This window comes from Dysidea avara, chromosome 6 (genome assembly GCF_963678975.1).
Source record: "Dysidea avara chromosome 6, odDysAvar1.4, whole genome shotgun sequence".
Lineage (NCBI taxonomy): Eukaryota > Metazoa > Porifera > Demospongiae > Dictyoceratida > Dysideidae > Dysidea > Dysidea avara.
This window is the reverse complement of record NC_089277.1, coordinates 36,410,979-36,436,111: the sequence shown is the minus strand read 5'-3', so window position 1 is coordinate 36,436,111 and position 25,133 is coordinate 36,410,979. Positions and strand designations below refer to the sequence as shown.

The 25,133-nt window shown below is 38.5% G+C and overlaps 1 protein-coding gene across 1 annotated transcript in view; it reads left to right on the top strand.

Moving 5' to 3' along the window:
• The window catches only part of LOC136259447 (uncharacterized), an 84,249-nt gene that overhangs the window by 32,959 nt on the left and 26,157 nt on the right, over window positions 1-25,133 (top strand). The window lies entirely within an intron of this gene.

Here is a 25,133-nt window from a genome sequence, read left to right as displayed (position 1 = left end):
ACAGGGTGATTTGTTTGTAGTTGAATTCTGTACAGGTGGTTTCTTTGTAGCTGAACTCTGTACATGATGGTTTCTTTGTAGCTGAACTCTTTACAAGGTGACTTTTTCTAGCTGAACTCTCTACGGGGTAATTTCTTTGTAGCTGAACTCTCTATATGATGGTTTCTTTGTAACTGAACTCTCTACAAGGTAACTTCTCTAGCTGATCTTTCTACTGGGTGATTTGTTTGCAGCTGAACTCTCTACATGGTGGTTTCTTTGTTGCTGAACTCTCTACAAGGTGAATTCTTCTACCTGATCTCTCTACAGGGTGATTTGTTTGTAATTGAACTCTGTACAAGTGCGTTTTTGTGGGTTATCTCACTGCAGGTTGATTTGTTTGTAGCTGAACTCACTAAAGGGTGATTTTGCTTGTAGCTGAACTCCTTGCATTGTATCTAGTTTCCAGCTGATCTCTCTACAGGGTGATTTGTTTGTAGCTGATCTCTCTACAAGTTGATTTGTGTGTTGCTGATCTCTCTGCAGGTTGATTAATTTGCAGCCGATCTCTCTACAAGGTAATTTGTTTGTAGCTGAACTGTCTATAAAGTGATTTATTTGTAGCTGATCTCTCTGCAGGTTGATTTGTTTTAGCTGAACTCTCTACAGGGTGATTTACTTGTAGCTGAACTCCTTACATTGTGTCTAGTTTCAAGCTGATCTCTCTACAGGGTGATTTGTTTGTAGCTGATCTCTCTACTAGTTGATTTGTGTGTGGCTGATCTTTCTACAGGTTGATTTGTTTGTAGCCGATCTCTCTACAGGGTAATTTGTTTGTAGCTGAACTCTGTACAAGGTGCTTTTTTGTAGGTGATCTCACTGCAGGTTGATTTGTTTGTAGCTGAACTCACTAAAGGGTGATTTGCTTGTAGCTGAACTCCTTACATTGTGTCTAGTTTCTAGCTGATCTCTCTACAGGGTGATTTGTTTGTAGCTGAACTCTCTATAAGGTGATTTGTTTACAGCTGAACTTTCTACATGGTGGTTTCTTTGTTGCTGAACTCTCTACAGGGTGTTTTGTTTGTAGCTGATCTCTCTACAGGGTGATTTGTTTGTAGCCGATCTTTCTACAAGGTAATTTATTTGTAGCTGAGCTGTCTAAAAGGTGATTTGTTTGTAGCTGATCTCTCTGCAGGTTGATTTGTTTTAGCTGAACTCTGTACAGGGTGATTTATTTGTAGCTGAACTCCTTACATTGTGTGTAGTTTCTAGCTGATCTCTCTACAGGGTGATTTGTTTGTAGCTGATCTCTCTACAAGTTGATTTGTGTGTAGCTGATCTTTCTGCAGGTTGATTTGTTTTTAGCCGATCTCTCTATAGGGTAATTTGTTTGTAGCTGAACTCTCTATAAGGTGATTGGTTTGTAGTTGATCTCTCTGCAGGTTGATTTGTTTTAGCTGAACTCTCTACAGGCTGATTTGTTTGTAGCCGATCTCTCTACAGGGTAATTTGTTTGTAGCTGAACTCTCTACAAGTTGATTTGTGTGTAGTTGATCTCTCTGCAGGTTGATTTGTTTGTAGCCGATCTCTCTACAGGGAAATTTGTTTGTAGCTGATCTCTCTACAGGGTGATTTTTTTGTAGCTGACCTCTCTTCAGGGTGATTTGTTTCTAGCTGATTGCTCTACAGGTTGATTTGTTTGTAGATGAACTCTCTACAGGGTAATTTGCTTGTAGCTGAACTCCTTACTTTGTGTCTAGTTTGTAGCTGATCTCTCTACAGGGTGATTTGTTTGTAGCTGATCTCTATACAAGTTGATATGTGTGTAGCTGTTCTCTCTGCAGGGTGATTTGTTTGTAGCCGATCTCTCTACAAGGTAATTTGTTTGTAGCTGAACTATCTATAAGGTGATTTGTACGTAGCTGATCTCTCTGCAGATTGATTTGTTTTAGCTGAACTCTCTACAGGGTGATTTGTTTCTAGCTTATCTCTCTACAGGTTGATTTGTTTGGTGCTGATCGCTCTAAAGGTTGATTTGTTTGTAGCTGAACTCTCTGCAAAGTGTTTTGTTTGTAGTTGATTTCTCTACAAGGTGATTTGTTTGTAGCTGACCGCTCTTCAAGGTGATTTGTTTCTAGCTGATATCTCTACAGGGTGATTTTTTGTAGCTGACTTCTCTTCAGGGTAATTTGTTTCTAGCTGATCGCTCTACAGGTTGGTTTGTTTGTAGCTGAACTCTCTACAGGGTGATTTGTTTGTAGCTGATCTCTCTACAAGTTGAATTGTGTGTAGCTGATCTCTCTGCAGGTTGATTTGTTTGTAGCCGATCTCTCTACAAGGTAATTTGTTTGTAGTTGAACTGTCTATAAGGTGATTTGTTTGTAGCTGATCTCTCTGCAGGTTGATTTGGTTTAGCTGAACTCTCTACAGGGCGATTTGTTTGTAGCTGAACTCCTTACATTGTGTGTAGTTTCTAGCTGATCTCTCTACAGGGTGATTTGTTTGTAGCTGATCTCTCTACAAATTGATTAGTGTGTAGCTGATCTCTCTGCAGGTTGATTTGTTTGTAGCCGATCTCTCTACAGGTAATCTGTTTGTAGCTGAACTCTTTATAAGGTGACTTTTTTGTAGCTGATCTCTCTGCAGGTTGATTTGTTTTAGCTGAACTCTCTACAGGGTGATTGCTTATAGCTGAACTCCTTACATTGTGTCTAGTTTCTAGCTGATGTCTCTACAGGGTGATTTTTTTTTGCTGAACTCTCTACAGGGTGATTTGTTTGTAGCTTATCTCTCTACAGGTAGATTTGTGTTGATTTGTTCATTGCTGATCGCTCTAAAGGTTGATTTGTTGCAGCTGAACACCCTGCAAAATGTTTTGTTTGTAGCTGATCACTCTAAAGGGTAATTTGTTTGTAGCTGAACTCTCTCCACTGTGACTTGTGTGTAGCTGAATTCTGTGTAACTGAATTCTCTAGAGAGTGACTTAATTTTAGCTGAATTCTCTACACAGTGCATGACTTGTTTATAGCTGAACTTTCTTCAGTGTGACTTGTAATGTTCTGAATCTCTATAGTGATATATTTGCTTAACTCTCCACATGGTGACTGTCTTCTTGCTGAACTGTCTATAAGATTAACTGTTTGCAGCTGAACTCCCTACAGAATTACTTGTGATGTAATAAAATTCTATAATGGAATAAATATATTAGCCGAATGCTCTATTAGGGTGACTGTTCTATTAGAGTATCTCGATCTCGCATTTGCTACACGGAGTTGGCTTTCGAATCATAACTTAGTGGTTTGTAATCCGATTCTTCTGTACTACTGCAAGGACTTTCTATGCAGATTATTCCAGCTATACACCGATTTTCAGCTCATTGCTCTAAGCGGTTTGCCTAGTAGGCGTGAAAACTAATACTTTTTTATTCATAAAAATCGATCGCGTAATTGTGACACAGGTTGGGTTTTGTGTCATATCTCCGTGGTCTTTATCTCGATTCCTTTCAAACCACCAAAAGGCACTCCTACTATGGTTACTCCATCTACATAGCAATTTTCAACTCATTCCATGAAGCGGTTTACGCTGTAGGCGTGACAACAAATCGATCTTGTTTTACGCGAATAATCGGTCATAACTCCTGAACCATTCATCGGATTTGTACCAAATGTGATGCTAGGATTCGCCTTTGGACTCCCTTTCTGTGTGCCAAATTTCAAGGCGATCGGAGTACGCGTTTGCTTGTTATAGCAATTTTTGCAAGTGTGCGAAAAGACGAAGAAGAAGAAAAAAAAAACGAAGAAAAAAAAACAAAACTTTGGCAGCTCGTATCTCGGAAATGGCTGGAGCGATTTCCTTCAAATTTGGAATGTAGACTCCCTTGGCTGGCGGGCAACTGTGTAGCAAATTTGGTTCCAATCGGATAAGTGATCACCGAGATACAAAGGTGTGAAAATGACGTTTTCGTTCTTCCTGTCAATATACTCACGGTGTGGCACGCCGGCTTCTTGGGCCGCACGACACACTACCGTGTGTCTTGATCTAATCCAAAACAGCCAAGCTGTAAAAAAAGTGTGCGACCCTCAAAAAGACTATGGTGAAAAAGATGTGAAATCCAAGGTGGCGGCCAAGAAATGGCTGTGATGGTAGGTTAATGGTAAAAATTTTAATAATGACAATTCAGGTGAATTTTGTGCCGCTTCACAAAATTTAAGTGAATTGTCATTATTAAAATTTTTACCATTAACCTACCATCACAGCCATTTCTTGGCCGCCACCTTGGATTTCACATCTATTTTCACCATAGCCTTTTTGAGGGCCGCACACTTTTTTTACAGCTTGGCTGTTTTGGATTAGATTTCATTTCTTTTTGTATTTGTATACCGCAAAGCCGGCCTATGGCCAGCTTTGGGACTTTTTTAACCTATCTTTTTTTTAACACAGGAATAAGAAAAAATAAAGTAGATGTACTTTAAATATTTTATCAGTAAATGTACAAATTATATATATAATACATATATTGATTACAGAAATCTCCATGGTGGTTTCTTTGTAACTGAACACTCTACAAGGTGACTTCTTCTATAAGCTCTCTCTACAGGGTGAATTATTTGCAGCTGAACGATCTACAAGGTAAGTTCTTCTAGCTGATCTCTCTACAGGGTGATGTGTTTGTAGCTCAATTCTGTACAGGCAATTTGTTTGCAGCTGAGCTCTTTACAGAATGGTTTCTTTGTAGCTGAACTCTATACAAGGTGACTTCTTCTAACTGATCTTTCTACAGGGCAATTTGTTTGTGGCAGAATTTTATACAGGGTGATTTCTTTGCAGCTGAACTCTCTACATGGTGGTTTCTTTGTAGCTTAACTATCTACAAGGTAATTTCTTCTAGCTGACCTCTCTACAGGGTGATTTGTTTGTAGCTGAGTCTTTACAGAATGGTTTCTTTGTAGCTTAACTCTCTACAAGGTAACTTTTCTAGCTGATGTCTCTACAAGGTCACTAGTTTATAGCTGAACTCTCTACATGGTGGTTTCTTTGTAACTGAACTTTCTACAAGGTGACTTCTTCTAGCTAATCTCTCTACAGGTAGATTTGTTTGTAGCTGAACTCTCTACATGATGGTTTCTTTTTAGCTGAACTCTCTGCAAAGTAACTTCTTCTATTGATCTCTCCATAGGGCGATTTGTTTGAAGCTGAACTCTCTACATCGTGGTTTCTTTGTAGCTGAACTCTACAAGGTGATTTCTTCTAGCTGAACTATCTCTTTCCATAGTTGCATGAACTCCCTACAAGGTAACTTCTTCTAGCTGATCTCTCTACAGGGTGACTTGTTTGTAGCTGATCTCTATACAGGTTTTTTGTTTCTAGCTGATCTCTTGAATTCTCTTCAGGGTGACTGCTCTATTAGGATGACTGCTCTATTAGAGTATCTCGATCTCGCATTTGCTGCACCAAGTTGGATTTCGTGTTATAACTCCGTGGCTTTAAGTATGATTCTTCTACACCATTGATGAGCCTTTCTAAGATGATTACTCCATCTGTACAACGATTTTCAAAGCATTACCCCAAGCGGTTTATCTGGTAGGCGTGGCAAGCAGTGGTTTTTTTTTTATTAGCTAATCTCGATTGCGCAATTGTTACACACTGTTGGTTTTTTCGTTGTATCTTCCTGTTTTTTAGCTCGATTTCTTTCAAACCACAAAAGGTTTGAGGTTCACTAGTTAACCTATTCACCCATAGATTTTCAGCTTCTTCCCGTACGCGGTTTACCCTGTAGGTGTGACAACATATTGGTGTTATTTTGCGTGAATAATTGCTCATAACTCTTTGCCTGCTTATCATATTCCAGCCAAAGTTTGTACCGAGATGCACCTTTATATCCCCCTTCTGTGTGCCAACTTTCAAGGTAATCGGATATGGCGTTCGCGTTTTATAGCAGTTTTTGTAAGTGTGCGACAAGAAAAAGGAAATAAGAAGAAAAAACGAAGAAACTGAGCGAATTTTTGAAGTCGTATATCTCGGGAACGCGTGAAGCGATTTCGCTCAAATTTGGAATGGGGAGTGCCGCAGTTGGAGGGCATGTCCACAGCAAAAATCGTCTTGTTTCATTAAGGACGCACAGAGCTACGGAGGTTCGAATATTGCGTTTTCTTTCTTCCTGTCAATATACTCACGGGTGTTACGCGCCGGCTTCTTGGGCCGCACGACACACTACCGTGTGTCTTGATTCCAACCAAAGTTGGTACCCAGATGCGTCTTTATACCCCCCTTCCATGTGCCAAATTTGAAGGCAATCGGATGTGGCGTTCGCATTTTATAGCAGTTTTTGTAAGTGTGTGACAAGAGGAAGAAAAATAAGAAGAAAAAACAAAGAAACTAAGCCAATTTTTGAAGTCGCATATCTCGAGAACGCGCAAAGCAATTTCGCTTAAATTTGGAATGTGAAGTACTAAAGTTGGAGGGAGTGTCCACAGCAAAAATCATCTTGTTTCGTCAAGGAAGCACAGAGCTATGGAGGTTCGAAAAGTGCGTTTTATTTCTTCCTGTCAATATACTCACGGGTGTTGCGCGCCGGCTTCTTGGGCCGCACGACACACTACCGTGTGTCTTGATTGACGCAAGCATGCAGATCGCTTCAATTGTGGGTATGCAATTAAACACAGGAAGCCCAAATGCAAGCTGAACAGCTCATAATGAAGCTTAAGTGCACTATAAATTACTCACTACACTAGCCATGAATAAATTAAAGCAGTGAATATTTTTACAGCGCTATAATGACCTAGTCAATTGAAACGCCACGCCCAGTCACTATGTGTGTGTGACATTGCTCCAGGTGTCAAAACAGCTATATAAAGACGATTCAAGTGCGCTAAAATATGTGACTGGGTCTTGATTAATAGGGCATGTGAGCACTTGATTTTTGCCTACTTTTTCACACTTTCATCACTCATACCTTTTTGTACCATTTTGCTATGGCACTGCAATGTTCAGTACGTAGTTAGCATTTAATTGGCATCATGATGCAAGTTACAGAATGGAAATACTTTTATCCAGCACTGAGATATGACCTGTAGAGTGATTGGGTGTAATTTGTGCCCACATGCCCTGTTTTCGCAGGCCCGGTCACATATTTACTTTACTAGCCATGAATAAACTAAAGTAGTGCATATGTTAGCTAACACTAATAGCGAAGTCAATTAAGTGCTACTCGTATCGCCCAGTATCTGGACGGACATTGCCATGTGACTAGAATGCAATCAAAACAACAGTATAAACTAACTTGTGACTTTTTCGCTCAGTGAAACAATGAACCATCTTCTTCCCCAAGTCCATGACCTATGCTTTGGTTCACTTTACAAAACAAAAACCCACAATCAATCCTGTGAAGTGTGACTATATTAAAGCAGAGAAGGTTACACAGTTTCATCAAAAAAATTGGATAATTTCTGAGAATGCTTTGAACGCAATAATGAGAATAAGAGGTAGCATATACAAGTTATATCCCTCCTATAGGAGGGATATGACTTGTGTATACTACCTACATTTCTTGTTAATACATTCCTTAGCACTGATAACAGTGCTATTATACTATATAGCCATACACCTTTTCTTCCCTTTGAAGTGAGGTATGAAAGTGGTATATAATATTATAGCTTTAGTTTCTCAGCACCAGCTGTAATTCAAAATCAAAAAGTGTAGTAATAGTGAGCAAATGAATGATTTACAAGTGATTCACAACTTTCACATTTGTGGAACATTATACAGCTGAACAAAAATAATATTGTCTATTGCAGTCACAAGAATCTTCCTAGAGCTGCATATATGGGCTTTACACATCTGTAGAGGTCCTGCTTAAACTACTATCGCAGATGTTACAAGTTGAAAAGGATATTGTGCGTAGTGTAAACAAGTTGATTCTGTGCTACTTCTTACAAATTAGCTGTGAAATTAGATCTGGTCTTACAGCTTTTCTAAATTTCCAAGTTTGTACTTAATTTTTAACCTATAATTAGTCAGCAATAGTGGTTGGCTAGCAGCCAAACATGGGTATAATGGACTCTACTTACCATCTTGCAACCCTTGTAGAGAACACATACATATTCTGCTGTTGACGTTTTCTAGTATTTGAATCATTAAAAGGAATAAGTCAATACAGCCATAACACAGTCAAACCACACTTTCTAAATGTTCCAATGCATCCTGATCATTTTCTCCAGTCACATGTTCCTTTTTGCATCTTGTGATCCTTTGCAACGTCACCCTTCTGGAGAAGCAAACAGTCGAGTTTGGGTTTTTTATTAGCCAATTATCCAGACCTGGTATGGGTACACTTATTTCCACCCTTGCTAATAGTCTGCTGAATGCTGTTTTGTTTATCATGTTATTCTGAAACATTCTGATTAGAAGCTTCGCAGTTTTCAATTCCCATAGCATTACCAGGTGCACTTAGCCACCCCATTTAAGAACTGTGAATGCCATTTGGCTCTCAAATCATCAGACAACTCACCGTAATCTGCCAATCATACATTTAAATCTTCACTTGAAACTTACTGATGGATCCCTGGGAATTTCACTGTTCCTACTAGTGACTGCTGACACTCTCTATAAAAAGTGATTTTCTGTCCTTACTTTAGAACTAGATCATCATGACAAAGTTTATACCATGTCATGCACTAGTACTTGTGTTACTGGTGCCTGAGACAATTTTTCATCTGCCTCTTGCCATATTGTCAGCAACAGTTGTGTGCAAAAGAGTAGTTGTTGCAACACTCAAGATTTAATGCTTGCCAATTTTGATGCACTACCTACATCAGGCTCTCCAGCCTTTGCTTCTTAAACTTAAGTGTGTCTTGCTCAAAGGTAAGGAGGTCAGCCTGCTAGTGCTTTTCATCCAGCAACTGATGATGTAAACATTTCTTTACCTGTGCCCTTTGAGTGCTATACAACCACTGCATCATGTTGCATACCTTAATATAAAATGCTCCCACACCTTGCAAAGGTCACATAGTCACACTGAAGAGCTTCACTGTCTTCTATTACCTCTTCAGTACTTGTGACTCAAGCATCTTGGGTTGCCATTTTGGTCCTGTTTTGCATGGGAGTGTGCGTTTAACTGTAATGGAGATAACGAATAACAATCCCCACATCAAGTTTCAAAATCTAAAGAGAAACTGTTAATCAGATTACATTGGCCTTATTTTATGAGGACAACTCCATTAACAACATTGTTAATCATTTGCTTGGCTTTGCCATAAATAGCTGAAGCAAGCCTAATTAATCTTAGCTGTGGGTTCTTATTTTGTTTGATGCATTCTGATAGCCTGATGCCTGAAAACTGAAGCTGTTTGAGTATTCAAGTATAGGTCCAAAGAACATAACTAGAAGCATTTACAGCAACACCTACTGTATACTTGTAGGCAGCACTCAAGGGTAGAGTTGGGCGATATTGAAAATTCCTCTCATGGTTATTGTGGAACTTATCACCACAATTAATGCTTATATATATCATGGTATTGAAATGAACTATAGCAAGTATGCTCAAAAGTAGTTTACACATTGCATGGGTGAAGTTTATGTACTACCACACCCACCAGGAGTTTGAAAAAGCCATATGGGAGACGCCATGGAGTGCATATCAATCTTGAAGGAGGCATCGATCCTATGTATATAGCTAGCAGATAATTTGTGACTGGATTTGTGAACAATTTTTTGAATTCTTCTTTATTAAATATTTACTATCTACTTTGCGAAATGCATTGTCTGGCAAAGTTTCAACCTGATATGTCAATAACATTGGGAGTTGCAGCTCCTCAAAGTAGCAACAACAGAAAAACTGATTTGTACAGCAAGTATGGGGAAAATGTATTACAGGAGCTTACAAACAAAATGACACACACAGTTAAAATTTGTACCATTGTGTTTGTCATAAGTAGGGGAATTGATTAATGGGTATGTTGTTCCTTGTATCTCCTTTTTCTCTACGTCCAAAGGTAAAAGTACTGAAGAACACTACTGAAGATTGATTGTGTACTATCGTTTCGATGTGACGTAAACAAACACCCATAACTTCAGCATCCTTGTATCTACTGCAATGAAATTTTGAGCTCCTCCAATTGAGTAGGTGAATAACATGATATCCAGGGTTTTATTGTTAGCCCCTTTCTTCACTAAGAAAAAAGCATTAAAAATTTACAACTTGTGACCAGACCTGCGAAAATAGGGCATGTGGGCACAAACTACAGCCTATCACACAACAGGGCATACATATCTCAGTACAGGAATAGTATAATTGCACTCTGCAACGTTTGGTACCATACAGCGGGTTTTTATCATGAGGACTTTAATCTTGCATTTTGGGCACTTTGCAATATTAGAATTTGCAACATATTTTAGTATGTGGAGTTTTGTTTAGCACATACTAGATGGATCCAAGCTTGACGAGAGCTTAGGTACCCATTGGAGATGGTTAGTGCCAAATCCAAGTGTGTCTGTCCAGAAGTGAAGAAGCCACTTCTCATCAGGCAACTTCGATTGTTTGTTGATGACAGGGGCCTCTTGCGGTGTGGGGGACGGATACACAATGCTCCGCTCAGTGAGCTGGCCAGCTGCTGCAGCCGCAGAATAACCACTTTACCGCACTTATACGCATGTTTTTCTTTCCCATGGAGGTGTTGGATCTACCCTGACAGCCATACGACAATCATTTTGGATACCTTCAGGGTGTCAGTATTTGTGTTGCACCGATATGCATATTTTCACATTTACTGATACTGATTTTTCACTAATTCCTGTAGCCGATATGCTGATATTTATTGATATTGTTCTATTCTATAGGTCAGGGGAGAAGGAGCAAAAATCATCTAAAGTTTATGTGTGTGTATAACATTAATTGCAATAATTTAATTATTTGTGTGGGCAGCCGATTCTACAATGTTTGCTACCAGGGTGCCACTAACCCCTTACATGGAAATGAAAGTTATAAAACACCTAAGTCAGCTTCTCAAACGGAGTTTTGGTGGGATTCCAGTCCCTTTCCAAATAGTGACTAGTTAATTGCATGGGCGGTCAATAAATATACACAGCCTATTATAGCCTCGCAGTCACACTATTCACAGATAAACAAGCCTAAATAGTTATAAACAGGTACAGCAAATAAATGTTTACCGCTTACCATTGTATTCACTGCTTTCTTTTAATATTGTCACAGTATTTATGATCAATTGTGGGTTTAGGCTATCGGCAAATAATTTCCTCTTCGTAGCTGATACCAATACTTGCAAATTCACCTTATATTGGCTGTTACCGATTATTCAACCGATTATCGGTGCAACTCTAGTCAGTATGTCAAGAAACTGTTGCGACAATGTACAATTTGTAGAAGGCATTGATGAATACCATATGCAGCCCCAGAATCAGCACCACTCCCAAAGATCAGAGTGCAGAATGTACCACTACTCTCCATCACTGGTGTTGATTTCACAGGAGCCCTGTATGTCAAACAGCATAATGGGGGAAACAAGGTGTACATCTGCTTATTCATGTGTGCTACATCCAGGGCGGTACACCTGGAGATAGTGACAGACCTCTCCACAGCAACCTTCCTACTTGCCTTCCGATGATTTGTAGCCAGTGTATCATTACCAGTTGTAATGATGTCGGATAATGCAACTACGTATACCTCAGCTGCAAAAGAGCTCTCCAAACTGATGAAATCAGAAGAGATTGCCACTGTGTTGGGCCGGGAAGGTATGGTGTGGAAGTTTATACCTAAGAGGAAACCTTGGCTCAGAGGATACTGAGAGAGACTAATCGGCCTCACCAAGATGGCAGTCAATAAGACCCTAGATAGAGCTCACATCAATCTGGTGACATTGCAAACAATCATTACAGAAGTTGAGGTGACCTTGAATGATCGTCCTCTAACCTAAATATCAGATAATATTTCAGACCCAGAACCGCTTACACCAGCACACCTTCTACATGGACGAAGGCTTACTAGATTACCTCATGAAACAGTCACTATTGAAGAAGTGAGTGACCCAAGCTGCCTTAATGCAAATCAACTTAGGAGAGATGCAAAGAAACAATCAATTCTGCTGGAGCACTTCACCAACAAATGGAGACAGGAATACGTGACATCATTAAAGGAGTTCTATCGCTCTTCAGGAAGAGGTGGCCAGCACATCAAAATAGGTGATGTTGTGTTGGTGCATGATGATTGTGTACATGTTAACTGGAAACTAGCTTTAATTGAAATTTAATTGAAGGAAATAATGAGTTAGTGCGCTCTGCAACCATACGCACAAGGAATGGTGTCACTAACAGACCTGTCTCAAAACCTTATGCCCTTGAAGTAACAGCAAATGATGCAACCAGTATTCGAAGCCAAGTAACTGATGACCAAGATGGTGATCAAGATGACAAGGAGGTGACTGCAAGTGAACTGACTAATCAACATGTTGATAGATGTCCGAAACGTGGAGCTGCTGAACGAGCCAGACAACAGATATTGGAATTGACAGAGTGCATCCGTGCCCCCCGGAGTATGTCGGAGATTAGTATGACTGAAATGTTAATTATTATGCACACACACAGATGTGCACATAGGGTTGTAATGCTGTGCTGTATTTAGAGCTTAACACGTGATTAATAGTAACGGTGTCTTGAGTAGTTGTATCTGCGTGCATCACGACGAGCACGTCCATTCAGTCCCTGAACCTTCTTCTGTACTATCACGCCTCTCAACAGTAACCTTCGTAATGCAAACTTTTGGCAGTTTGAAAGAAATCGCACTAACGGTCATGGAGTTACAACAAAACACCAACCATATGTAAAATCAAGCTTTGTTAATAAAAAGTATTACTTGTCACACCTACCAGGTAAACTAGTTAACGGAATCAGCTGAAATCAGGTAGAGAGGTAGACAAATCATTTTAGAATGATCTTTTAGTGGTTTACAAGCAATTAGATTAAAATCCAATGAGCTACACTATGAAAGTAAACTAAGTGTAACAATTGCATGATCAGGATACTCTAATAGTGCAGTCACCTTAATAAAACATTTAGCTGCACAATAAGTCACTATATTAGAACGTTCATCTACAATAAAGTCACCATGTAGAGAGTTTAGCTAACAATAAGTCACCCACATGAGAGTTCAACTACAATCAAGTCACCCTTCAACTAGTATCAAAAACAAATAACTCTATAGAGGGTCCATGCAGTTACAAGCAAGTTACCCTGTAGAGAGTTCAACTACACCCTGAAGACAGTTCATTAGCAAACAAATCCCTCTGTAGAGAGTTCAGCTACATTTCAAGTCACCCTGTAAAGAGCTCAGTACAGATCAGCTAGAAACAATTCATCCTGTAGAGATCAGCTAGAAACAAATCACCCTGTAGGGAGATGCAGCTCAATACAAATCATCCTGTAGAAAGATCTAGTAGAAACAAGTCACCCTGTAGAGAAATCAGCTAGAAACAAATCACCCTGTAGGGAGATCAGCTCAATACAAAACATACTGTAGAGAGATCTTGTAGAAACAAGTCACTCTGTAGAGAAATCAGCTAGAAACAATTCACCCTGTAGAGATCAGCTAGAAACAAATCATCCTGTAGAGATATCAGCTAGAAATTAGTCACCCTGTAGACAGTTTAGTTGGAAACAAGTCACCCATAGAGAGATCAGTTAGAAACACCTAGAGAGAATTCAGCTACATTTCATAGAGCGATTCAGCTAGAAATAAGCAACCCTGTAGAGAGTTCAGCTATGAACTCTCTTAGCAGAGAGATCAACTAGAAGCAAGTTATCCTGCAAAGGGTTCAACTACATTTGAAGTCACTCGGTAGAGAGAACAGCTAGAAATAATTAACTTTGTAAAGAGATGAACTACATTTCAAATCATTGTGTAGAAAGATCAGCTTAAAACAAATCACCCTGTAGAGAGATGGTAGAAACAAGTCACCCTGTGGAGAGTTCAGCCAGCAAGAGGTCACATTGTAGAGAAATCAGCTAGAAAAAAATCACCTGTAGAAAGAACAGCTAGAAACAAGTCACCCTGTAGCAAGATTAGCTACATTTCAATCACCCTGTAGAAAGATTAGCTTGAAACAAATCACCCTGTAGAGATATCTGGTAGAAACAAGTCACCCTGTGGAGAGTTCAGCCAGCAAGAAGTCACACTGTAGAGAAATCAGCTAAAAAAACAACCTGTAGAAAGATCAGCTAGAAACAAGTCTCCCTCTAGCGAGATTAGCTACATTTCAAGCACCCTGTAGAAAAATCAGCTTGAAACAAATCACCCTGTAGAAGGATCAATTAGAAACAAGTCACCCTGTAGAGAGATCAGCTAGAAACAATTAACCCTGTAAGAAACATCAGCTTGAAATAAATCAAACTGTTGAAAGATTAGTTAGAAACAAGTCACCCTGTAGAGAGATTAGATAGAATGAAGTCACTGTCTAGCACTACCAGAGAACAGTGCCATCAAACATCTACATAAAGTGCAATGAAAGTCATTTCATTGATATTTCATGGTAATATCCGTGCCATGAAATACTCATGAAAAGTGGAGATTTCAAGGTAATTTCATATTACTGACAAATCATTTCACAGCACAAGAAAATTTCATGGCTACAGTGGCCATGAATTGTCAAATTTTCATAGGTAGTGTCCATGAAATGTCAAATTTTCATATGCAGTGTCCATGAAAACTACATGAAATTTCATGGTTTACCATTGCATTTTCATAGGCTCTTCTCTGTGAGTTCAGCTAGAAATAAGTCAGATAAGCTATATAAACAAATCACACTAGCGCTGTAGAGAGATCAACTAGAAAATCACTCTATAAAGCGATCAGCTGGAAACAAGGCACCTTGTAGAGAGATCAGCGTGATCAAGTCACCCTTTAAAAGCCCAACTACTTTTCAAGTCACCCCATAGAGAGCCCAGATATGAACAAATCACTCAGTACAAAGCACAGCTAGAAATAAGTCACCCTGTACAGTATTCAGTTAGAAACAAATCTCTTTGTAGTGAGATCAGTTAGGCAAGTTATACTTTTACCTGCAAGAGTTCAAGCATTTTTCAAGTCACCCTGTAGAGAGCTCAGTAGAAACAAGTCCTGTAGAGAGATCAGCTAGAAAGAAATCATCCTGTAGAGAGATCAGCTTGATCAAGTCACCCAGTAGAGATTGGCTAGAAATAAATCACCCCATAGAGAGATCAGTTATAGAAACAAGTCACCCTATAGAGAAATCAGTTGGAAACAAGAGAGAATTCAGCTACATTTCGTGGAGTGTTTCAGCTAGAAATTAGTCATCATGTGGTGAGTTCAACTACAAATCATTCACAATGTAGTCAAAGAGTGCAGTTACATTGTGAGGCTCCCTGTAGAACTACATACACATTTCCCTGTAGAGTGTTCAGCTGCGAACAGTTCAACCTGCGTGACTTATTTTTATGATCAATCAACACAATAACATTTGTAAATTTTTACCTAAATGTACATGTAGCTAACAAATCATTAAAATCTTCTTCATGTGTAATAATCTCTGTGTAGTAAAGAAAAAGACAAGTTAAAAGAAATACCTAATTCCATAGGCTGGCTTTAGGCATGAAATTACAAAAAGAAGTGATATCTAATCAAAAACAGGCAAGCTGTAATAAAAGGGTGCAGCCTCCAAAAAAGTTAGGGTGAAAAAAAAAGTGAAATCAAAGGTGGCGGCCAAGAAATGGCTGTGATGGTAGATTAATGGCAAAATTTTTAATAACAACAATCCAGGCGAATTTGGTGCTGGATCCTAGTGAAACTTGGAAGAGGCAACACAAACTCACCTGAATTGTCATTATTAAAATTTTTTACTTATAACCTACCATCACAGCCATTTCTTGGCCGCCACCTTGGATTTCAAATCTTTTCTCACCCTGGCTTATTTGGAGGCCGCACCCTTTTTTACAGCTTAGTAGTTTTTGATTAGATTATTATATTTGTAACTAAATATTGGAAATTTCCCCATGTTGATTCATAGTATAGTATAACATGCTGTCCCACCAGAAAACCATTTGCCAAAAGCAGAAGCAATGAGCTGAAAGTGATGTTTGTGTGGAAATTGCTATCCTGATAGTTGTGCTGGTGTTAGACTTTTGCACCCACATTAGATGAATTTGCAAAATCACATTTAAATTCTAATTAGTGCCTTGGGGCTGCACCCAGACACATTTGTGGCTCATTTCCAAATTGAGAACCCCATTAGAAAACATCTTCCTTGTAGATAAGCATAGCAGAGTAAGAACTGTGCCTGCAAACATTATAACACGTATACGTATTTCAGTTTTTCTGGGATACTTATCAATATCTTAAATCTCAGATGAACTTGAAGCATAATTTTGTTTGTAACATAGAAGTTATTAGTGTATTTCTGTGTTGGTTATTGCTTAAAGCCACATTAAACTTTTTATTTATTATTTAAAACATCCCCATTCATGGAAAATACACCATAGAGAGGATGGCTATCCATTCATGGTGAAAAGTGAACTTCTTTGGTGTGTACTTATAGATCAATGATTATCAAAAATTTGGTCGTACATGCCACAAAATTTCACATATGCATATAGACAGTAGTAAAGAGGAGTAATATAATAAGCAATAATTAATGTTAAGGACTGATTGTAGCATATTTCTGAAACTGTAGTTTACTGTCAAGTGATCTGTCAGCTGCCGTTGCAGCTGACAAACCAATTAGGTGTCCCGTATTTACTGGTATTCCAAGACTGTGTACCTCATCTCTTTGTACTTGAATCACTCCAGATAATAAAGTAGATAAATTGTGAGACTAGTTCGCCAAAGCACCCTGCAAAGTCGGATTCACCTCCCCATGGATTAAGCACTGCATAAATACACTTTACATTGAAATATGCAGTAAATGCACTAAAGAAAACAGAGTAAGGATATTACAAAGGAATAAACGTTGCACCTTTTAAGTTTTATACTAAGTTGTAGGAGTAGCCTTTATCCCATATAGTACAACCTTCATACCATGCATTGTTTATACTAACAAGGTAGGGATAACTGTCATACTCCATGGTATAACCTTTAAACGTCATTTTTAACAATGTTTATATTATTATTTTGAAATTCCTTTCATTTTCCGGGCCAGTTAAATCCAGATTAGTAACTGAGTTAGTAAACTATCTATCGTAATAGGAATAATAGCTCAAAAGTTCCAACCAGTTCATTTCTTACAGCTTCAGTGTTGTACTCATCAAGACACATGGTTGTGTGACCAAGAAAACCACCACACCACACAGTGGGTATACTAACAGGAAGAAAGAAAGAAAGCAATAATTTCACACATACATAGCTCCATGGTCTCAACTCCAAAGCACACCATTTTTGCATTTTAACTGTGTCCAGGTAGGGTAGGCTGCATAGAAACTTTGATTAAATGATCTGCTCCAGTAATTAATGCAAGATGTGGATGTTATTTGTTTGCTTCTAAAGCCATAGGGGGTCTAATAGGGCTTCAATTTCCTATTGCACACTTTGAAAAAATTGTTATAAAATGCAAATGTGTAACTCAATTGCCACAAACTTTGGTGCAAATGCAGTGTAGCAAGGTATAAGTTTGCTATGAACCTGATAATATCCACAGAGTTACGAGCATTCATTTGTATAAAAAAGATTGAACTTTGCACATGGCTACAGGGTAAACCAAGCATGGGAATAACTTGAAAATTGGTCTGTACACAAGTTGATCATCATAGGAGTGCCTTTTATGAACAATGATTTACAACTACAAAGTTATAAATTTAAAACTGAACAAATCTAAAATCGCATGATTGAGATACTCTAATAGAGCAGTCATCGTGGGGTAAACATAGTGCACCAAATGTTTACCATGGTTCGAATTAAAGGCCTCCACACCTAACATCTACATCCTTAGCCACTGTTATCTTGGCTATTTACCGCACTTAATTTCTACTTTACAAATGAACATTGGTAAACATCCATAGTTTCATAGATCTACTAATGAAAATTCTTGGTTGTTCTAGAACATTCTACAGTATGTGCATTCTATTAGAAGTCCTCAAAGAAGGTGTGCCTGTTTAGAGTAATACTAACAAATAATATTGAATTAAATATGCACTGCAATACATTTACAAATCTCTCTTTAGTATTCATCATTGTGTGTATAGATAAGAAGAAATTTGAGTAAAACAAACCCTGAAGTCAGTCATAGGCTGATTTTGGGGCCTTATAAGGTATAAAAAGAAGTGAAATCTACACAAAACAGCCAAACTGTGAAAAAGTTTCAACCCTTTTAAGCTTGGGTGAAAAGTTTCAAAATTCAATTTAGCATCCAAGAAATGGCTGCAGTGACGATAAATAAAATAATGCAAAGTACATTCATTATTAAAATTTATTTTCATTGACACCATTGCAATTATGGGGTGCCATTTGTATCAAAATTATAACAATATAATAAGTATAAAAGACTAGGTTATATATGCTTGCTGTACATGGTTTATACATATGTACATTTTCATAAATAAATAATGACTCTTTTTTAATAAATAATTTACATTATTTAATATATAATGCTCAAATGACAAGACAATGACAAGTATCTTCTCTATTATGTGCCATTTGTTGTCCTGTTACACATTTTGGCACAAAAACTGAACTTTGAGATGCCATTTGTATCAAAATTTAGGTTTTTATTTACATTGCCAAAATTAGAAATGGAAATAATTTTCCTTGACATTGTTTACCCAAAAATGTGCACGATTTCTATGGTACTTTTCATTATTTATTAAATCCTGAACATTAGTTGTTAAACCATCAACATCATTTGTTAAACCATTAAATTCTTTACTTAATGTACAGGGGCGGATCTAGGATTTATAAAAGGAGGGGGCTAACTCAAGGTACTAATCTCTTGGGTAGAGGTGTGCAAAGCACACTTCCCAGCATGCAAAGCATGCTGGAACTAGGGGGGTCTGGGGGCATGCCCCCCCAGGAAAATGTTGAAAAATAGATGCTAAAATACTGCAATTTGGAGACATTTCCACATAAAATTCATATCTAGATATTTTATATACTGCCTTTAGATAATAGGTATGGCTCTCTGAAGCATTTTGCTAATGGAAAAGTTTGGGTAGTTACAGACAACCAAGTACATGATGCACCCCTCTCACAATTGCACAACACTGAATAGGTGCTTGTTAGAATAATAATGTTGAAAGTGGAAAATTTTGAAATTTGAACAATACAAGATTGAATCTGAGAGCATTTTCAATGGAAATTGTGTAGCTACCTGAATTAAGTATTGCCATACATATTAACTACACAAGTAAATGCATGAATGAAGCCCTTTAAACAGACTAATGCACTTCATTGTATGTATAAGTGCAGGCAGATTTGGAAAAATTCCATAACTGAACCAACTACATGTTTCCAGTGAATGTTCTATTAGAGTAATTAGCTGACTGCTCTATTAGAGTATCTCGATCTTGTACACCTCCAATGCTGATCCGGGTCCTTGTTGCATAAACTTTAGCATAAATCCACTGATAATACCTTGGAAAGATGTTTATAAGGTGGTTTTATGAGTATTTGTATTATTAGTGATCATATAATTATGCTAAGGCAAAATTTCATTATAATACTCAGCATATTGATCAAGTAAATCCTAAATATGAAGGGGGGGCTTCAGCCCCCAAAGCCCCCCCCCCGGATCCGCCCCTGATGTACTGTTAATCTTAGCAAACCTTGCAATCAACATCTGCAACAGGCTACACAAGATTACATGAGGCTAAACAGAATTACATAAGGCTACACTGGGTTACATTAAAACTACAAAGAGTTACACGATGCTACACATGGTTACATGTGGCTACACTGGTTTACATGACACTGCACGAGGCTACATTGGGATACATGAGGCTTTACAGGGTTACATGAGGCTACACTGGGTTACATGAGGATTACATGGGGCTACACAAGCTTACATGAAGCTATACAGAGTTACCTGAGGCTACACAAGGTTACATGATGTTATACGCAGGGTTACATGAGGATACATTGGGTTACATGGAACTACACAAATTTACATTGGGATAATTATATGAGGCTACACAGTTTTGCATGATGCTACACTGGATTAATGAGGGTACACAGGGTTACATGAGGCTACACAAGGTTACATGAGGCTGTATATAGGGATACTTGAGGATACATTGGGTTACATTGGGCTAAACACTGCTTGAAGGTTCTTAGTTTACTAATCTGTTAAGCTCCTTTACTGTAGTTATACTGATAGTAAAATGCCAGTAACTTTAGGTATATGGAACATAATTGTTTTACTATGTTTTAAACTCTCAGTAAAACATCAGTGAATGCAGGTTTACTGAAAAACTACTAAAATAACAAACAATTAACTGTTCCATATACTGGTGATATACCACTCTAGTAAACTAAGAAACTTCAAGCAGTGAAACAGAGTTACATGAGGCTACATAACATTACACCGTATTGGGTTACATGAGGCTACACTGAGTTACATGAGGCTACACTGAGTTACATGAGGCTACACTGAGTTACATGAGGCTACACTGGGTTACATGAACCTAAACTGTGCTACATGAGGCTACACAAATTTACATAAGGATACATAGGATTACATGAGGTTAACAGAGGTTATACATAGGGTTACATGAAACTACATAGGCTCACACGATGCTACAAAGGGTTACATGAGGCTACACAGAGTTATGCAAGGCTATACATTGGGTTACTTGAGGTTACATGACACTACACAGAGTTACATGAGGCTACAGAAGGTTGCATATGAGACTGACAGAGTTACATGAGGCTACAAAGGGTTACATGAGGCTACACTAGGTTACATGAGGCTACACCAGGTTACATGAGGCTACGCTAGGTTACATGAGGCTACATAAGGTTACAAGAGGCTACACTAGGTTACATGAGGCTACACCAGGTTACATGAGGCTACATAAGGTTACACGAGGTTACACAGAGGCTATACAAGGTTGCATGAGACTGAAATAGTTACATGAGGCTACAAAGGGTTAAATGAACTGCACAGAGTTACATTGGGTTACATGAGGCTATGCAGCCTCACGTAACCTTTTGTAAACCCAATGTAGCATCAGGTAACTCTGTGCAGCTTCTTGTAACTCTTTGTAGGCTCATGTAACTCAGTGTAGCCTCATTTAACCCTGTGTATTGCCTCATATAATGCTGTGTAGCCTCATGTAACCCTGTGTATTGCCTCATGTAACTCTGTGTACCCTAATGTAACCCAATGTCTCCTTATGTAACCATATTATGTCTAGCCTCATGTAACCCAATGTAGCCTCATGTAACTCTGTGCAGCCTCATGTAACCCTTTGTAGCTTCATGCAACCCAATGTATCTTCATGTAAGTTACATGAGGCTACATTGGGTTACATGAGGCATGAGCCTAAAAAGGGTTACATGAGGCTGCACAGAGCTACATTGGGTTGCATGAAGCTATGTGAGGCTACAAAGGGTTACATGAGGCTGCACAGAGTTACATGGGGCTACAAAAAGTTACATGACGCAATACACAGGGTTACATGAGACTACACAGAGTTACATGAGGCAATACAAAGGGTTACATGAGGCTACACTTGGTTACATGAGGCTACACAGGGCTACATGAAGTTACATCAGGGTACAAAGGAATAATTATACAGGTTACATGAGGCTTCACCAAATTACATGAGGTTAAATTAGGTTATATACAGCTTTACATGAGGATACATAGGGTTACATGGGGCTACATAGGGTAGGCATGAAGCTATTATGCTCCAAAAATTGAGCATTATGCTTTTGAGCAGTGCTCAAAAAATCACATATTATGCTTTTGAGAATTGCCCATTATTCCCAAAATTATGCCACCATAATTGGCCCATAATGCCAGTATCAGGCCACTTTCATTGATGTTTGGGCTTCAAATAGTCTTGAATTCTTTAGATGGTTGCTGTATTAGAGTATTTCAATGTGACTGCTTTATTAGAGTAAATAATATTCAGTGACTGTTCTATTAGAGTATCTCGATCTTTTTTAACGGAACTATGCAATCTGCAGATTTTCCTACTGTTAAAGCTTTATATCACCTCAAAATGCTAGCATAATTCCTGATTCTCACACATACCTATTATTCCCGAAATTATGCCGGCATAATCGTCGCATCCCTAACATAGGGTTACATGAGGCTACACAGAGTTACATGAGAATACATTGCATTACATTCGGCTAGGAGGCTACAAAGGATTGCAACACAGGTTACATTGAAGGCTAAAGTGGGTTACATGTTGATACACACATTAGGCTACACAGGGTTACAACATGGTTACATGAAGCTACACAGCATTACACAGGGTTACATGAGGATACAAGAGGCTATTGTTATACACGGAGCTCCTGGTTATATGTGACCGGATTTGCGAAAAGGGGTATTCCACACACATCCAATATACTAACTTTGACCAGTAATAACTTGTAAGATTGGAAAAAGATATTGACTTGAAATTTGGTCTGTAGTGAGTACCAACATAGCTCTCAAGTTCAGGGAATTGGATGTGTGTGGAAGACTCCTTTTCAGACATCCGGTCACATATGTAACCAGATTTGTGAAAGAGATACTCCACACACATCCAGTTTACCAACTTTGACAATTTATAACTTCAGCTGAGAAAAAGCTAGTTACTTGAATTTTGCTCAGTAGAGACCCAGCATGAATTAATGGTTGGCAAGAAGTTCAGGCTTATATGTGATCTTCACAGTTCATAGTATTGGATGTGTGTGGAAGATCCATTTTCAATCACATATGAAGCTACATGAGGTTACATGATGATACAAAGGGTTAAATGGTTACATGAGGATGCACTGGGTTACATGAAGCTACACAGTGTTACATGAAGCTACACAGGGTTACATGAGGCTATATACACTGGGTTACATGGGGATATATGCACTCAGTTACCTGCATGACGCTACACAGGGTTACACAGGCTACACCTGGTTACAGATACTCAGGAGATTGTGTATAATAGTGTATTAAATTGTGTTTCAGCTTTAAATGCGCTTTAGGGGTTCTTTAAAGTCTAAAAAAGTTGAGTAAATTTATCAAGAGTTGTGGTTATATATTTAAAGTTACAAATACCTAATGGTTGATGTGATTCCACATACACTACATAAGCTTTCTTGTGTATTGTTGCATGTGTACTGTAATTTGCCTTACTCATAATATTTGGGCTTAATATTTACGATAAATTTTTCACCTTTTTACTAAACAATTTACTAAATTATCTTATTGCTGCTTTTATATGACTATTATTTACATTGAAGTTTTGTGATAGATACATGTTGAGGGGAATAACCAAATCAAAAATTAAGTGAAGAGTAGCTATAGAGTTGAGGTTGATCATGAACAGACTGTGTAGCTGGTCTATTAGAGTAACTAAACCTTTCCCACTAGTGTAGCAAGGGTACATAAAGATAAATCTGTATTCTTATTATGTACTTGTTTAGTAACCTGCTAAAGCCTTACAACTTAGAGCATATGGAAGAAACAAAGCCATATCTATCTATATAGTTGTGCTAAAAACCCAGTTAAATGGAGACTAGCACAAGTTTATTGTGAATTACAGCACTGTATTATAGGAAAAATATTGATTGTATGTATACACCCAAGTATCCATTTTGTAACCCAGTACTTCCATTAGTATCCCAGTGTATTCTCACGTAACTCTGTGCAGCCTCGTGTAAGTTACATGAGGCTACATTGGGTTACATGAGGAATGAGGCTACAAAGTGTTACAAGAGGCTACACAGAGTTACATGAGGCTACAAAGGGTTACACGAGGCTGCACAGAATTACATGAGATTATGCAGAGTTACACAAGGCAAAACACAGGGTTACATGGAACTACACAGAGTTACATGAGGCAATAAACAGGGTTACATGAGTCCATACAGAGTTACATGAGGCAATACACAAGAGGCTACACAGGGTTAAATGAGGCTATACTGAGTTACATGAGAGCTAGACAGGGTTACATGAGGCTGCACAGAGTTACATGAGACTACATTGGATTACATGACGCTACATTGGGTTACTTGAGGCTAGTCATGATATGGTTACATGAGGAGAAATTGGGTTGCATAAGGCTACACAGAGTTACATGAGGCTACACAGAATTGCATGAGGCAATACACAGGGTTACATGAGGCTACACAGAGTTACATGGGGAAATACACAGGGTTACAGGAGGCTACAAGGGGTTACATGAGGTAACACTAGGTTACATGAGGCTAGACAAATGTTACACGAAGAGACATTGAGTTACATGAAGCTACTCAGGGTTAAATGAAGCTACAAAGGGTTACATGAGGCTGCACAGAAGTACATGATGCTACATTGGGTTTACAAAAGGTTACATGAGGCTCCAATGTAGTATCATGCAACTCTGTGCAGCTCATGTAACTTGGTGTAGCCTCATGTAATCTAGTGTAGCCTCATATAATTATCCCTTTGTAGCCTCATGTAACTGTACATGTCAGTCTCATGCAACCTTGTGTAGCCTCATGTTACCAAGTGTAGCCTCAAGTAACCCAATGTATAGCCTCATGTAACTCTTTATAGCTCTATGTAACATCGTGTAAGCCTGTTTAGCTTCATGTAACCCTATGTATAACTTCTGTGTAGCCTCATGTAACCCTATGTATCCTTATGTAAATTTGTGCAGCCTCATGTAATACAGTTTAGCTTCATGTGACCCATTGTAGCCTCATGTAACCCTGTGTAGCCTCATGTAATCCAGTGTAGCCTCATGTAACCCTGTGTAGCCTCATATATATCATCCAGTGTAGCCTCATGTAACAATGTGTAGCCTCATATAACATTGTGTATCCTCATATAATTATCCCAATGTAACTTTGTGTAGCTTCATTTGTATAGCCTCATGTAACCCTGTGTAGCCTCTGTAATGCCTCAGTGTAGCCTCATTCAACCTTGCATGTACAGTATCCTGTAACCCAGTGTAGCTTAATGTAACCCAGTGTAGCCACATGTAACCATGTATGGTATCATAAATCCTTG